Raw genomic sequence first — 14884 nt, forward strand, 5'->3', positions numbered from 1 at the left:
TCAAGAAACCCTAATTTAAGGTCATAAACCCTAACATGGCATATTGCTCATAACAGCATAATAACGTTAATAAATCTCCAGAAACGATGGATACAATGTTCTAAACGCAAATATGCAATTAGTTTTGAGAATGAATGCCTGAATATGTTGAATCGAAGCAATTTAAGAATCGGTTAAAAGTGACTTACAGCGCTTGATTCGTGACGTTCTGTGACTCGAAAGCGATTGGGAATCGTTTAGTGATGATCAAGGAACAAGTCTTGATCAATTGTATCCCTTGAATCGGCCTAGAATTGAAAATTGGTTCTTGAGTTTTTTGATGAATTTTTGAACTCGGGATTAGGTTTCTAATGCTGCAAACCTCGTCCTTTTAGGGTCTGAATAGCTTGTATATATATATGTGAAGGTTTAGGGCAAGAGAAATTAATCAAATCTTCCTTGAATCATTGATTTGCATATTGGAAAATTTGATTGGAAATATGCCATGAAATCTTTCTATTTTTGCCTTAATTGAGTCACTCTTGTTCCAATCATATAATGCACGAAATTTGATTGAATTTTGGAGTAAATGTAGATTGGATTTGATTTAAAACAAATTTCCTTCCAAATCTTTCAAATTTTCCTTAATTTCATTGAATTTTAAGTGAATAAAATTCTTATAAAATTAATTAAAATCACATAAATTCGTGGAAAATGATTTATGGGCCCTTGATAGCATAAGGATCAAGTTTGGATCCTAAAAGTATAGGCCCATTAGCAAAAACTTTCAAGTTCCTTCACATTTTTCCCTCCAAAATTACCTATCTTTGACAAGGTGTATCTCCCTCAATTTTTGAGGTATGGAGGTGTTCTTGGACTTTTTGGAAACCTTAGAGAGTCCTCTAACCAATGTCTTTGGTTCCATGTCAAAATCATTTTTCATTCTCATTTTATGACCTTTTGAAGAAAGTGTCTTTTTGTTGACTTTTGAGAAGGACCTATAATGTATGAGGCCATAATTCTTAAACCCTTGACCTGTGAGCTTTGATTCTTGGACCATTGGATAGAGGAATGAATTCTCTTCAAAATAAGCTTTGGTGGGAATTTTTCTGATGAAGTATGAATATTTGGTGAATTTTCAAAGTTTGGTTGACTTTTTTAGTTCATGCCCAAAATAGTAGCTCTTGACTTTTGACTTCTCTGATCTTTCCTTGCATCATCATGATCAACCCTTGATCAAATGATGATTTTAGGGTTATGAGGATGTTGTTGACCAAATATCTTGAGTTTTGACTATATATTGACTTGAAATGACTGTTTTGCCCTTGAGAGTCGACTGTTGACCTAATCAGGATATGAGGGACTAAATTTGCTCTGTTTGACTTGAACCTTTATATGGAGATGCTTTGGGATGTTGGTGACCCTATGGAACCACCTTGAGCTATTGATTCAGTGATTTTCCTTCTAAAGAACCAAACCCTAGTTCTGATCTTTGTATAGGAGAAATTGTCTAGGAGCTTTGCATATGGATTTGAAACTTGAATAAGAGAAATAATGTGGGCAAATTTTGGGGTATGACAGCTGCCCCTGTTCAATTATCTTAAACCTGAAGATGTAGAGTGGTTTGTATGCCAGTCGGTATCTGAGGGTGGAAGATGATTGAACATAAGAATACCGAGAAATTTGCCCTATTTGAAGTAGGGACTTTTGTCGGAGATGGGCTTGTGGATGCCATCTGGTAGTTGAAGTCTGAGAAGATGTTGTTTGCGCGTTGATCGTGTCATTTACCGTTCGTAGTAAATGAATTAGATCTTTGGGAATTGATCGAGTCAGTACCGTTCGTGATACTTGAATTAGATCTCGGGAGATAATCGTGTCTTCATCGTTCGTGATGATAGAATTAGATTCTCTTGTCGTGTCAGCACAATTCGTAGTGGCTGAACTAAACTGGGGATGTCAGTGATCGTGTCTACACCGTTCGTGATGATAGAATTAGATCTTTTTGTCGTGTCAGTACCGTTCGTAGTAGCTGAATTAGACTGGAAAGGTCAGTGATCGTGTCTACACCGTTCGTGATGATAGAATTAGATCTCTGAGAGTTGACCGTGTCAGTACCGTTCGTAGTAACCGAATTAGATCTTTTGTCGTGTCAGTACTGTTCGTAGTAGCTGAATTAGACTGAGAAGGTCAGTGATCGTGTCTACACCGTTCGTGATGATAGAATTAGATCTCTGAAAGTTGACCGTGTCAGTACCGTTCGTAGTAACTGAATTAGATCTTTTGTCGTGTCAGTACCGTTCGTAGTAGCTGAATTAGACTTTGAAAGTGATCGTGTCATTACCGTTCGTGGTGAATGAATTAGATCTTCGAGCGTTGATCGTGTCAGTACCATTCGTAGTAGCTGAATTAGATCTTGGAAAGTTGGAGATTTCGTTCATTTGGTCGGTACCTGTATTCTGAAAAAGGTAAGGTTAATCTTTATGCAATGTCATGATGCATGGGTTATGTAATGAATCCCTCAAAATAAATGAGAGCTTTTGCATGTTATGTATGAATTCATTATGAGGTAATGTATGCAGTGTATGAACATGTTTATGACATATGATATGTGAATATGATTTATGTTGTCTTTGATTAAGAAAGTAGATCTTGATGTCCTTGTATTTGTATTGTCTGATCTTGTCTTGAAGATGCTCAGCTGGGAATTTATGATTTCTGCTTGGAGATGATCAGTGACTTGATGTTCCCTGATTGGTGATAAAGATATTGATAAATCATGTTGGAGGAGAGCGACGGTGTTGAAGATGTAAACTCTGTTGGGCAGCCATGTCTCTATCGGGAGCTTTTGAAGATATCTTCTTAATGATTACTCTGTGGGGATATGATCTTGTGAACCCGACTTTGTGGGGAGACATGGGTGAAAGTTGCCCCCAGTATTATAGTAACTACTACTTGATTTAGGACACGTCACTTAAAATGTCAAACTGGACTTGTATAGATTTGCCCCATTTAGCAGGAACTTTGGAAAGATTCGCCTTGCGAGGACTTTATAAGACGTGCACTTTAGGAGACATGCCCCTAGTAATCATATGCCCAATATGATGTACTATGTTGGTTGAGAAGTAGCTTCAGATCTTCTTGGATGCGTGCCCCTGATTATTTTGGCATCCTTGAGAGATTCTCGGAATCTTGACTTGATTGCCCCAGATTGTTTGGACAAATAGTTTGAAACCCACTTGAGGTGTATGCCTTTGATTGTTTGGCTTTTGAGAGATTCTTATAATCTTGACTGGATTGCCCCAGATTGATTTGGGCAAAGCATGCCATGCCCCTTGTATACGTACGAGACATTGCTTCTCGGAGTAATCTTGTCTGTTGGGATAATTTTTAGTCATTAGTTGTGCCATGTGCAAGTTCTTTCTGATGCTAGCTTTTGAAATTATGTAGCAGAATATGTTTAATAATGAATTCATGAGATGCAATGCATACGTTTGTCTTGAGTTTCTGAAAAACATTAAAGCAAGAGATGTAAAAGTGTGATGTTTGTAAAAAACATGATATTTGTAACGACGTGGTGTTTGTAAAACGTGCTATTTGTAATAACGTGATGTTTGTAAAAAAGAAATATCAACTCAGCATTTTTGGTAAACCTTAAGGAGTCAGGATACCTTTTTGGCGGCAGTATGCTTTCGAACTAACCATGCTTCAGTTAGGGCTTTCGAGGGTTGTAACGTGGCTTGGTTCACGGTTTAAGAAACAAAGGATAAAGGCTCAAAATTTATTTATACCCATCCCATTCTTCATGATGTTCTTCAGTCCTAAGCTCAGTTAATTCAACTTATGCATTCAGGTTCCAAGAGACTTTCAGATTCGCACCTTTGATCATGATGATGGTTCACAAGCAAAGAGAACCTTTGAGATGGCAGTCACTTCTTCCTTTTGGTAGTCACAACATTGTGTTATTCAGGAATTTATTGACTTCTCTTTTTCATCATTTTTTTTTTTTTCTAACTTTTGCCTGAATTGTCTTTTTTGAGCTTACAGTCAGCGGGATGCCTTGATTTTGCCTAAGTCGTTTTTTGATTTTTGACTTAGCAGGCTTTTCTTTGTATATATATTTTTCATCATTTTTTTTTTTGAAAGATATTGACTGCCTTGTTTGATGATTGATGAACCGTCATTGTCTTTTGATTGGTGTCTCCAACACTTCTTTGATGTGTGCGGATGAACGCTTGTGATTGAGACCTTTGTTGAAAGGTGTACTGAGTGATTCTCTTAAAATAGAATGCACAGCCAAATTAACTGAGAACTACCCTGCCCCAAGTTATGATCAAGGTTTTTAATTAGTAACAAAAAAACTTCTACTCCTTAGGCTCAAAGGGGTTGACGAGGGATTAACATCCTTATATCTCCACTGTTTTAGGAATTGAAACAATGCCTGTACATCGTCAGCATAGTCTGTTCGAAAGCATACTGTATGAGGTTGCGGTATTGTTTTCGTCATCCTCCCTTAAAAGGCTTACGGCTTAGCAGGAGTTGAGTATCACAAAACATATGCAGAGTAAAGACATAATTTATAAGGAGTGATAGCGAAATAATTTATTCAAGACAAACATATGCAATGCACTGATGATGATTATTTAAAACAAATAATGTCTATCATAATTTGAGTGTTAAACAAACAGAATAGAAATTGCAAAATGAAAGTGAATCTAACGATCTAAAAAGTTCATCCTTCTAGGTATCAATCAATCTTTTTGTGATTAGACATAGGAGTAGTGATCACCACAGGAGTCTTGGGATGATAGAATTCAATTTCACCAGCATCAATCATGTCTTGAATCTTGTTCTTCAATGGCCAACAATCATTCGTATCATGCCCAGGGCTATTGGAGTGATATGCGCACCTCGCATTGGGCTTGTAGCTAGGGGCGGAGGTGTTGGGCTTTACAGGAGGATCTCTTAAAGTAATCAAGTTCTCCCTCAGCAAATGTTGTAATGCCTGAGCCAGTGACATATTGATCTTTGTAAACTGACGTTTAGATGTATCTGACCTACGTCTTTGTTGCGGAGCTAATGTAGAGGTCAGAATTGTCCCCACAGATTGTTTGGGTTCATCGTGATCTTTCTGGTCGTACACAACGTGAGGTTCCTCAGGAGAGTGGCAGTCAATGATCTTGTCATCGATTAAGTCTTGGATCTTATTCTTCAGTGTCCAACAGTTATTAGTGTCATGTCCAGGACTATCAGAGTGATAGGCACACCTTGCATTAGGATTATAACGAGAAGAGGAAGTACTAGGATTCCTCGGAGGGTCCTTCAAAGTTATTAGCCCTTTCTTCAGCAATTGTTGCAACGCTTCGGCCAGAGTCATATTGATCTTTGTGAATTGGCGCTTGGGTGTATCTGACTTGTGTCCTTGTTGTGGAACTGGTGTAAAGGTCAGAATTGTCCCCACAGATTGGTTGGGTTCATTGTGGCCTTTCCGATTGTACCCAGTATTGGCCATATGAGGTTTCTCAGGTGAAATGACGTCAATGATCTTGCAATCAATGAGGTCTTGGATCATGTGCTTCAATGGTCCACAATCCTCTGTATCGTGACCAGGACTGTTTGAATGATAAGCACATCTTGCATGGTACTTGTACCCAGGAGTGGGATTAGTAGGAAGTGAATATGGAGGCAATAGAGTTATCAAGTTCTGATTGAGCAGTGGTTGCAGAGCTTGAGACAGCGGCATGGGTAACGGAGTGAATGACCGTTTAGGCTTGGATTTCCATTTATCTTGCACACCTTGCCCCCTTTGTTGGTCCTTCTCCTTCTCGGACAGAAGTGCCTTTAATTCTTCTTGCCCCTTGGCCAAGTGAAAGATCATTTCTTGGAATTGGTTGTTCTGAGTTTGGAGATTCTTCATAGATTGTTCGAGATTCATCTTTGTTACTGAAATAAACAGTACAAAGATGAGGCGTTTGATTTTATGAAACCTGTGATGCGATGTTTATGAATGATATGATTATGCATATGCAATGTTTCGAGGACCTTGGAATTCAAATTTGTTTAAAACAAAACAAAAGAAACTTTATTAATAATACTTAAGGGAAATAATTTTGCAATTTGTTTTATTTGTATCTTTTACAATAAAGAAAATATAAACTAGGAATAAAATAATAATAAAAATAAAAGTCTTCAAGTCTCCCATGGACGCTTCCTTTTTGAACCGATGAAGTTGTTGATGCCTTGCTCCGCTTGAAGTAGCCTTGTGAGCTCTAATACTTTCTTTTCTTTAGCACGAAACTGAGCTTCAAAAGTGTCTCTTTCTTCCTTTAATTGAATCCAAGATCTCTTTAATTCTTCGATGTCAGTTGGCATGTCTGGATGAGCAATAACTTGAGGAACTTTTTCCTCGCAATCGGGCTCTACTATCACAGGTAGGACATATGGATAAGGCATGACGAGACGTTGAGCACGAGTGCGCACCCATCTAAGATAAGGCCCCAAAGGAATGGAGTTTCTTTGTCCCAAGCTTTTGTTATCAACTCTATTTACCATATCCCAAGCTCGTATGAACTCCGTTGGTTCCATGTCAAAATCATTTTTCATTCTCATTTTATGACCTTTTGAAGAAAGTGTCTTTTTGTTGACTTTTGAGAAGGACCTATAATGTATGAGGCCATAATTCTTAAACCCTTGACCTGTGAGCTTTGATTCTTGGACCATTGGATAGAGGAATGAATTCTCTTCAAAATAAGCTTTGGTGGGAATTTTTCTGATGAAGTATGAATATTTGGTGAATTTTCAAAGTTTGGTTGACTTTTTTAGTTCATGCCCAAAATAGTAGCTCTTGACTTTTGACTTCTCTGATCTTTCCTTGCATCATCATGATCAACCCTTGATCAAATGATGATTTTAGGGTTATGAGGATGTTGTTGACCAAATATCTTGAGTTTTGACTATATATTGACTTGAAATGACTGTTTTGCCCTTGAGAGTCGACTGTTGACCTAATCAGGATATGAGGGACTAAATTTGCTCTGTTTGACTTGAACCTTTATATGGAGATGCTTTGGGATGTTGGTGACCCTATGGAACCACCTTGAGCTATTGATTCAGTGATTTTCCTTCTAAAGAACCAAACCCTAGTTCTGATCTTTGTATAGGAGAAATTGTCTAGGAGCTTTGCATATGGATTTGAAACTTGAATAAGAGAAATAATGTGGGCAAATTTTGGGGTATGACAAAGATCATTGACATTGACTTGGTTCTACTTGAATCAAGGGGAGGAAAGAATTGTATTCAATTTTACTGCATGTGTGTAGTTGGTGATTGGTAAACTCTTTCCTTGTTAAACATTTTGCAATCAAATAAAACTTTCCTAATTTCATTTGAAATTAGGGGCAGACGTACTCCTGCGAGGACAATAGAGGAACTGCCTAAACAAATATCTTGTTCTTTATCGTCTTTAGTTTTATCTTTTCTATATTCGTTTTCGGTAAAAACTCATAGTTGAGCAAAAATGGAAGCTTGGTGAAAATCGCTCACCAAGTGTTTGATAAAATTACACATTCAATTTTTGGTCAATTTGAGTTAAACAGTTAATTGCGAGTAAGACTCATTTAAGTGTGTATGCTAGCCAATTGATAATTTCGTTGAAGCGAGTAATTAAAATTCACCATTTTCATCTGTTTCGGTTATTGCACATATCCGGTCCCCGATAACTTGATCGTTCAAGACGATAAGTTTGAATCCGGGGAATCACGTTTCAAAAGCTAAATTTTTCTTAAGTCGGAAAATGTGGTCTATTCACCCCCTCTAGACCATCCCTATTGTCAAACAAGTGGTATCACGAGCGCCGGTTTATCTAGTTCTTGGCATATAACTTTTTAGAAAATGGAGAACGGTCAAAAAAGGGCGTATAATAAAGCGTCTGTTTTCACCAGAGAAAACTATAGTTATTGGAAAGACTGTATGTGCATTCATATCAACTCCGTTGATAGAAAAATCTGGGATGTCATCGTCTATGGTCTTATGGCTATCACCATAACCAACGATGCTGGCGTTACCAGACCTAAACCTCAAGCACAATGGGATGAAAAAGATGAAAAGAATTACACGTATGATTGGAAAGCTAGAAACATGATTATAGCTTCCTTAGGGGTTGATGAGTACTTTCGTGTATCATATTGTCAAACGGCTAAGGCAATGTGGAATGCATTACAAGTCGCCCATGAAGGAACTAATGATGTTAAGCTAGCTAGAATCAATACTTTGACGCAAGAGTTTGATCTCTTTCACATGAAGCAAGGTGAAACCATTGCGGAAATGCAAAAGAGATTTTCTCATATTATCAATCGTTTACACAATTTAGGACACATTACTCCCAATGTTGTTGCTATTAATAAAGTTTTGAGATGTCTTAGTAGGAAATGGCAACCTAAGGTCACGGCAATCAAAGAAGCCAACGATCTCTCTACATTGGATCTCACGGCTCTATTTAGAAAGCTTGAAGAACATGAGCAAGATCTCATGAACCTAAACAAGCACGAAAAGAAAGAAAAGAAAGAGAAGTCAAAGGACACCGAAAAGAAATCTATTGCTTTAAAGGCTTCAAGTTCAAAGTCATCCACCAAAGATGCGTGTGATAGTGAATCTAGTGACAAAGATGATAGTCCAAATGAAGACATGGGTTTGTTCGTGAGAAGGTATAATAAGTATCTTCGAAAGAATGAAATCAAACACTCGGATAACAATCTAGTCGACTATAGACGTCAAGCAAAGCCTAACAAGCAAGATGAGAGTAAGAAAACTAAACCTAGAGGATCTTGTTACAATTGTGGTAGGCCGGGTTATTACAAGCCGGATTGCCCCTCACTTAAGAAAGATAAGGCAAAGAGCAAACCTCAAAATAAGCAAACAAAAGGAAGAAGAGTCTATATCGCTTGGGAGAGTGATAGTGACTCATATAGCAAAGAAAGCTCGAGTGATGAAGAGGAAACGGTCAACCTATATCTCATGGCACATCAAAAGAAGAAAAAGATTGTAAGTCATGAGAAATATAATAATGTTGATTCTATGTCTTATTTTGAATTAAAACATGCCTTTGATACTTTACATCATGAAGCTAAGGAAGCCTTTCAACGCTTAGCTTCGAATAAAAAGATTTTCAAGTACCTTGAGAAGAAAGTTTCCGATTCCAAAAAGGAAGTAGAAACTCTCAAGGAATCTATGATTGAAAGTATCAAAGACAAAGGCTAAGATGACAAGAGTTCTTGGTTTAGATGGGGAGGATGTGAGACTTGTCACATTTGGCAAAAAGAAGTTAAAACTATCAAAGCCAAATTAGACAAGGCTTCACTACCCAGGATTACATATGCCATTGATCGATCGTACATTTCAAAAATAGTATGATAAATCCATATCAAAGATATACTTATGTGATAAAAGACCAATCGAGCAAATGTAATGACCATCCAAACTCAACATGTCTATATTGTTGCAAAAGGGGTCATACCATTAGGAAATGTCGCTTTAGGAGATTTTTGGTTCCCAAAGGCATTTTCAAATGGATTCCCAAGAGCAACCTTTGTTTCACTCACACACAAGGAACCAATGAAAATTGGGTACCTATTTCCCTTGTTTAAATTTGTAGGTGGAATGTCTTGAGCCATCCGAGAGAAGATGGTTTCTAGATAGCGGATGCTCAAGACATATGACGGGTGACTTATCTTTATTCTATGACTTTGTGGCTAAGAAGAAAGGATTTGTAACATATGGTGATAACAATAAGGGTGCAATACTCGGCAAAGGTAGTGTAGGTAATCCCTCTTCTACTACTATCTCAGACGTCCTTCTAGTTGAGGGCCTTAAACACAATCTTATTAGCATCAGTCAATTGTGCGACAAAGGATACTCGGTATCGTTTTCAAAAGAAAGTTGCACAATTAGAAACGATGATAAGAAAGATGATGTGTTCAAAGGCCTGAGGGTAAACAATGTATACATGCTTGATCTAAATGAGGTATCAATGACCGAGGCCAAATGTCTAGCCACTACGAGTGAAGACTCATGGATTTGGCTTAGACGTCTGGCTCATGTCAACTTTGACTTGCTTAATAAAATCGTTTCAAAAGACCTAGTAGTTAGCCTACACAAAATTAAGTTCTCCAAAGATCACTTATGTGGCGTGTGCCAAATGGGGAAGCAAACAAAGATCTCTTTTAAATCTAAAAACATTGTATCTACAACGAGACCTCTTGAACTTCTTCATATGGACCTTTTTGGACCATCTAGAATAAAAAGTCTAGGTGGGAACTATTATGGGTTTGTCATAGTTGATGATTTCTCTAGGTATTGTTGGACGATCTTCTTGGCAAGCAAAAGTGACACCTTCTCCGCATTTGAGAAATTTGCTAAATTGTTTCAAAATAAGTTGAACACTAGCATTGTAACCATCCGAAGTGATCATGGGGGTGAGTTTGCAAATCATCTTTTTGAAGAGTTTTGTGGAAATCATGGTATTAATCACAACTTCTCCACACCACGGACTCCACAACAAAATGGAGTGGTGGAACGTAAAAACCGTGTTTTGGAAGAACTTGGAAGAACTATGATTAATTAACATGGTATTCCAAAATACTTTTGGGCCAATGCCATAAACACGGCTTGCTATGTTTTAAATAGGATCTTGATACGACCTATTTCTAAACAAAACACCATATGGATTCTTAAAAGGAAGAAAGCCAAACATATCCCACTTTCATGTATTTGGATGTAAATGCTTTGTTTTAAATAATGGAAAGGAAAACCTTGGTAAATTTGATGCAAAAGCGGATGAGGGTATCTTTCTAGGATACGCTCAATCTAGTAAAACTTATAGAATATACAACAAAAGGTTACATATTGTTGAAGAGTCCGTACATGTTTCTTTTGATGAGTCTTGTTCGAAATTAGTCGGAAAAGGTAGTGTTCTTAATGGTGTAGGTATCTCAACTGAGAGTATACTTAAGGATCCGGATGCTAAGCTTGATAAAGATAAATATTGCCTCTCACCCGAGAATATTAAAGAGGAAGTGGATCAAGCACCTGAAGAGAAAGTGGAAGATCAACCAAGTGATAAGAGTGATCTTCCCCTTGAATGGAAATCTTATAAGGACCATCCTATGGAAAACATTCTAGGAGACATATCAAAAGGGGTAACAACACGGTCAAGGATAAGTAACTTTTGTTTTTATTATTCTTTCGTCTCTCAAATTGAGCCGAAAAACTCCAAAGATGCATTAGTAGATGAGCATTGGTATTTAGCTATGCAAGAAGAGCTGAACCAATTTAAGAGAAGTGAGGTTTGGGACCTTGTCCCTCCTCCGCGAGACCATCGAGTAATTGACACTAAATGGGTGTTTAGGAACAAACTAGACGAAAACGGGATTATTACTCACAACAAGGCCCGTCTTGTTGCTCAAGGGTATAGCCAAGAGGAAGGGATCGATTATGAGGAGACTTATGCTCCGGTCGCTCGACTCGAAGCCATACGTTTGTTAATTGCATTTGCATGTTCACAAAACTTTAAGCTATATCAAATGGACGTTAAGAGTGCTTTACTAAATGGGTTTATTAGTGAAGAAGTTTATGTATCTTAACCTCCCGAATTTGAAAACGTTGATTATCCCGACCATGTTTATAAACTTAAGTGTGCTTTGTACGGTCTTAAACAAGCTCCAAGAGCTTGGTACGAGCAGCTTAGTAATTTTTTGATCAATCAAGGTTTCTCAAGAGGGAAGGTAGATACCACTCTATTCATTAAAAGACATGAAAAGCATTCTATATTGGTTCAAGTGTATGTTGATGATATTATTTTTGGGTCTACTAATATGACTCTTGTCAAGGAGTTTTCTAAGCTTATGCAGGGAGAATTTGAGATGAGCATGATGGGTGAACTAAACTACTTTCTTGGACTCCAAATAAAGCAACTAAAGGAAGGCACATTTGTGAGTCAAACTAAGTATTGTAAAGAGCTTATCAAACGCTTTGACATGGCAAAGTCAAAGGCCATTGACACCCCAATGCCTACCGAGTTCAATCTTGATCGGGTTGAACATGGTAAGCCAGTTGATGTAAAAAGGTATAGAGGTATGATCGGTTCCCTACTTTACCTTACCGCTTCTTGTCCCGATATTATGTTTAGTGTTTGCATGTGTGCAAGATACCAATCATGTCCTAAGGAGTCTCACTTAAAAGTCGTTAAGCGCATACTTAGGTATCTTGTTGGTACAACTAAGTATGGCTTATGGTTCTCCAAAGGTAGTGATTGTTCTTTGGTTGGGTACTCCGATTCCGACTTTGCCGGTTGCAAATTGGATAGGAAAAGCACTAGTGGTACATGTCATTTTTTTTCAAACTCCTTAGTGAGTTAGCATAGCAAGAAACAGGTTTCTGTTTCTTTGTCAACCGCCGAGGCGGAATATGTGGTGGCCGGTAATTGTTGTGCTCAAATCTTATGGCTCAAGCAACAATTACTTGACTTCAATGTCAAGCTTGATCATATTCCTATCTTTTGTGATAACACAAGTGCTATCAATTTAACCAAAAATCCGGTCTTGCACTCTCGCACTAAACACATAGAAATTCGACACCATTTTCTTAGAGACCATATGGAGAAAGGTGATGTAGTGTTTGAGCATGTTGAAAGCAAAAATCAACTTGCCGATATCTTTTCAAAACCACTAGCTACCGAGCTTTTCTTTCACATTCATAGGGAACTTGGTGTCCATGATATATCAGATAGGTTGCAACTATGAGTAGTTGCATGTGCTCTATTTATTATTATTATTATTATCTATGCTCTCATAAATGTGTTGAAGTGTGTATTCAAGATATGTGAGGGCACATTTCTCTATCTCCCATGTGTAAAAGTAATATCGTTTCAACCTTAGACTCTTCTTAAAATAATGCATCAATATGGTAAACTTGCTACTTGTTCATAGTTGTGTATGTGTTATGCACATTTTGGTAGTCTCATGCATACATACATTAAATTTAACAAATTTTGGAAAAATGCCAAAAATAGGTTGACCTACTCTTTCCATGAGTCGACCTATTAAAATAATTTTTTTAAAAATTTAATGCTAATGCGTCGACGCAAGACCTGCATAGAGGATGTTCGAGTTGAAAGAATCCGGTAGAGGCACCGCACTTTGCTATGCCTCCTTCATCCAATGGGTGCTGAACAAGGCGAATATTGGGATTCATCATCTTCCCATGGTGGCCATTCCAATTGACCAAGAGTTCACCAAGAAAACTCTGAACATGATGGGATTCTTCTACAATCATACCTCAGGATCCTACCGAGCTGTGTTAAGGGGAAACAATGCGGACCTAAACAGAGGAAACAATGATGATGAGGATGATATGGATGTTGAAGAAGGCGAAGAGAATGAAGGTGAAGATGAAGATGAAGATGTGGGTGCTGGTAATGAAAGCTCCAATGTTGAAAATTTGCTTGAGGTTATGCGCCTTCAAAAAATTGAGAATCAAAACTTAATAAATGAGCGCCTTACTACTTTGACCACCCGTGTCACTGAGCAAGGTGAACAATTTACGACTTACTCAACCATTCAAGAGCAAAGGTACAACACACTTTATGGTATGATTGATTTGCAAAGAAACCAGCTCACCTCCTTCACAAACACCTTCATGCAACATTATCCGTTTCCTCAAGTTCATGTTACTCAACCTCCACCTCCTGCTCAAGAGAGATATGATAATGATGATGCCTAGAGTTCCTTTTCATGCATGAATCATTAGCATAATCTATGAACAATTTATATGTTTTGTGTACTTTATTTTATTTTATTGTCTGAACAATTCTTACCTTTACTGTGTGTTTGTGTAAGATTGATACATTGAGCTATGTGCTCATGGTTTGTTTGGTATTTATGTTATTGTTGCCTTTTTATATTGTCTTTAGTATCGTTTTATGTGAATGATTGCTATTAGACTATGATTGTAAAAGGGTTTGTTTATGATCAACATTGAATGATATTATACCCATCATATATGTATAACAATGCTTGTCTCTTTTTGATGTTGTCAAAGGGGGAGAAGGTGTTGGATTAGCCCAGACATTGCAGCAAATATATGCACCAAGATAGGGGGGAAGCAAAAATGAAAAGGCATTGTGACAGGGGGGGAATTTTCTTAGTGCACTCGACAAAATTCACAAGTTTTGCCATCATCAAAAAGGGGGAGTATGTGAGGGCAAATGTGTATTTTCATGATGTCAAAACATTGTGAACTTGACCAAATTAACGTGGAAACAAAGGAATCAAGTGGATGCATTAAGGAAAGGCATTTTTGGAAAAATTCACTCAACAGGTCGACGCACTAATGCTACAGGTCGACCTATTGGTGGACTTAAGAAAATTTCTATGTTGAGGCAGAATGCGTCGATGCATTGCCTGTTCAGGTCGACGCATGAAACTTTGAGGAAATCTCGGGAATGCGCACGCCGACCCTACAGGTCGACGCATGGAACTTTGGGGAAATCTCGGGTATGCGCACGCCGACCCTACAGGTCGATGCATGTGTCACGTTTGCTTCAAAAACAAGTGCAGAATTGCAATAGGTAGACCTACACAGATGGACAGGTCGACCTATAGCTAAAATTACTGGTTTTTTGCTGATTTTAAGTGGCCAATGAAAAGGGTGTGGTATATATTGTCTTTGATCATTCTCAAGCAAAATAACAAGAAACGTGAAAGATATACTCAAGCTTCTTCTCATCTTCAACCTTTCGCTTATTGATCGAAAATCACACATAATAATCTTTTTCGATCGAAGTAAGGAACGTGCGTTGATAAGGTTCGACAGTAGACTATTGTCTTGTTCGAGTGAAGATTGTTGAGGGTGTTTC

This window comes from Vicia villosa, unplaced genomic scaffold, assembly GCF_029867415.1.
Source record: "Vicia villosa cultivar HV-30 ecotype Madison, WI unplaced genomic scaffold, Vvil1.0 ctg.000538F_1_1, whole genome shotgun sequence".
Lineage (NCBI taxonomy): Eukaryota > Viridiplantae > Streptophyta > Magnoliopsida > Fabales > Fabaceae > Vicia > Vicia villosa.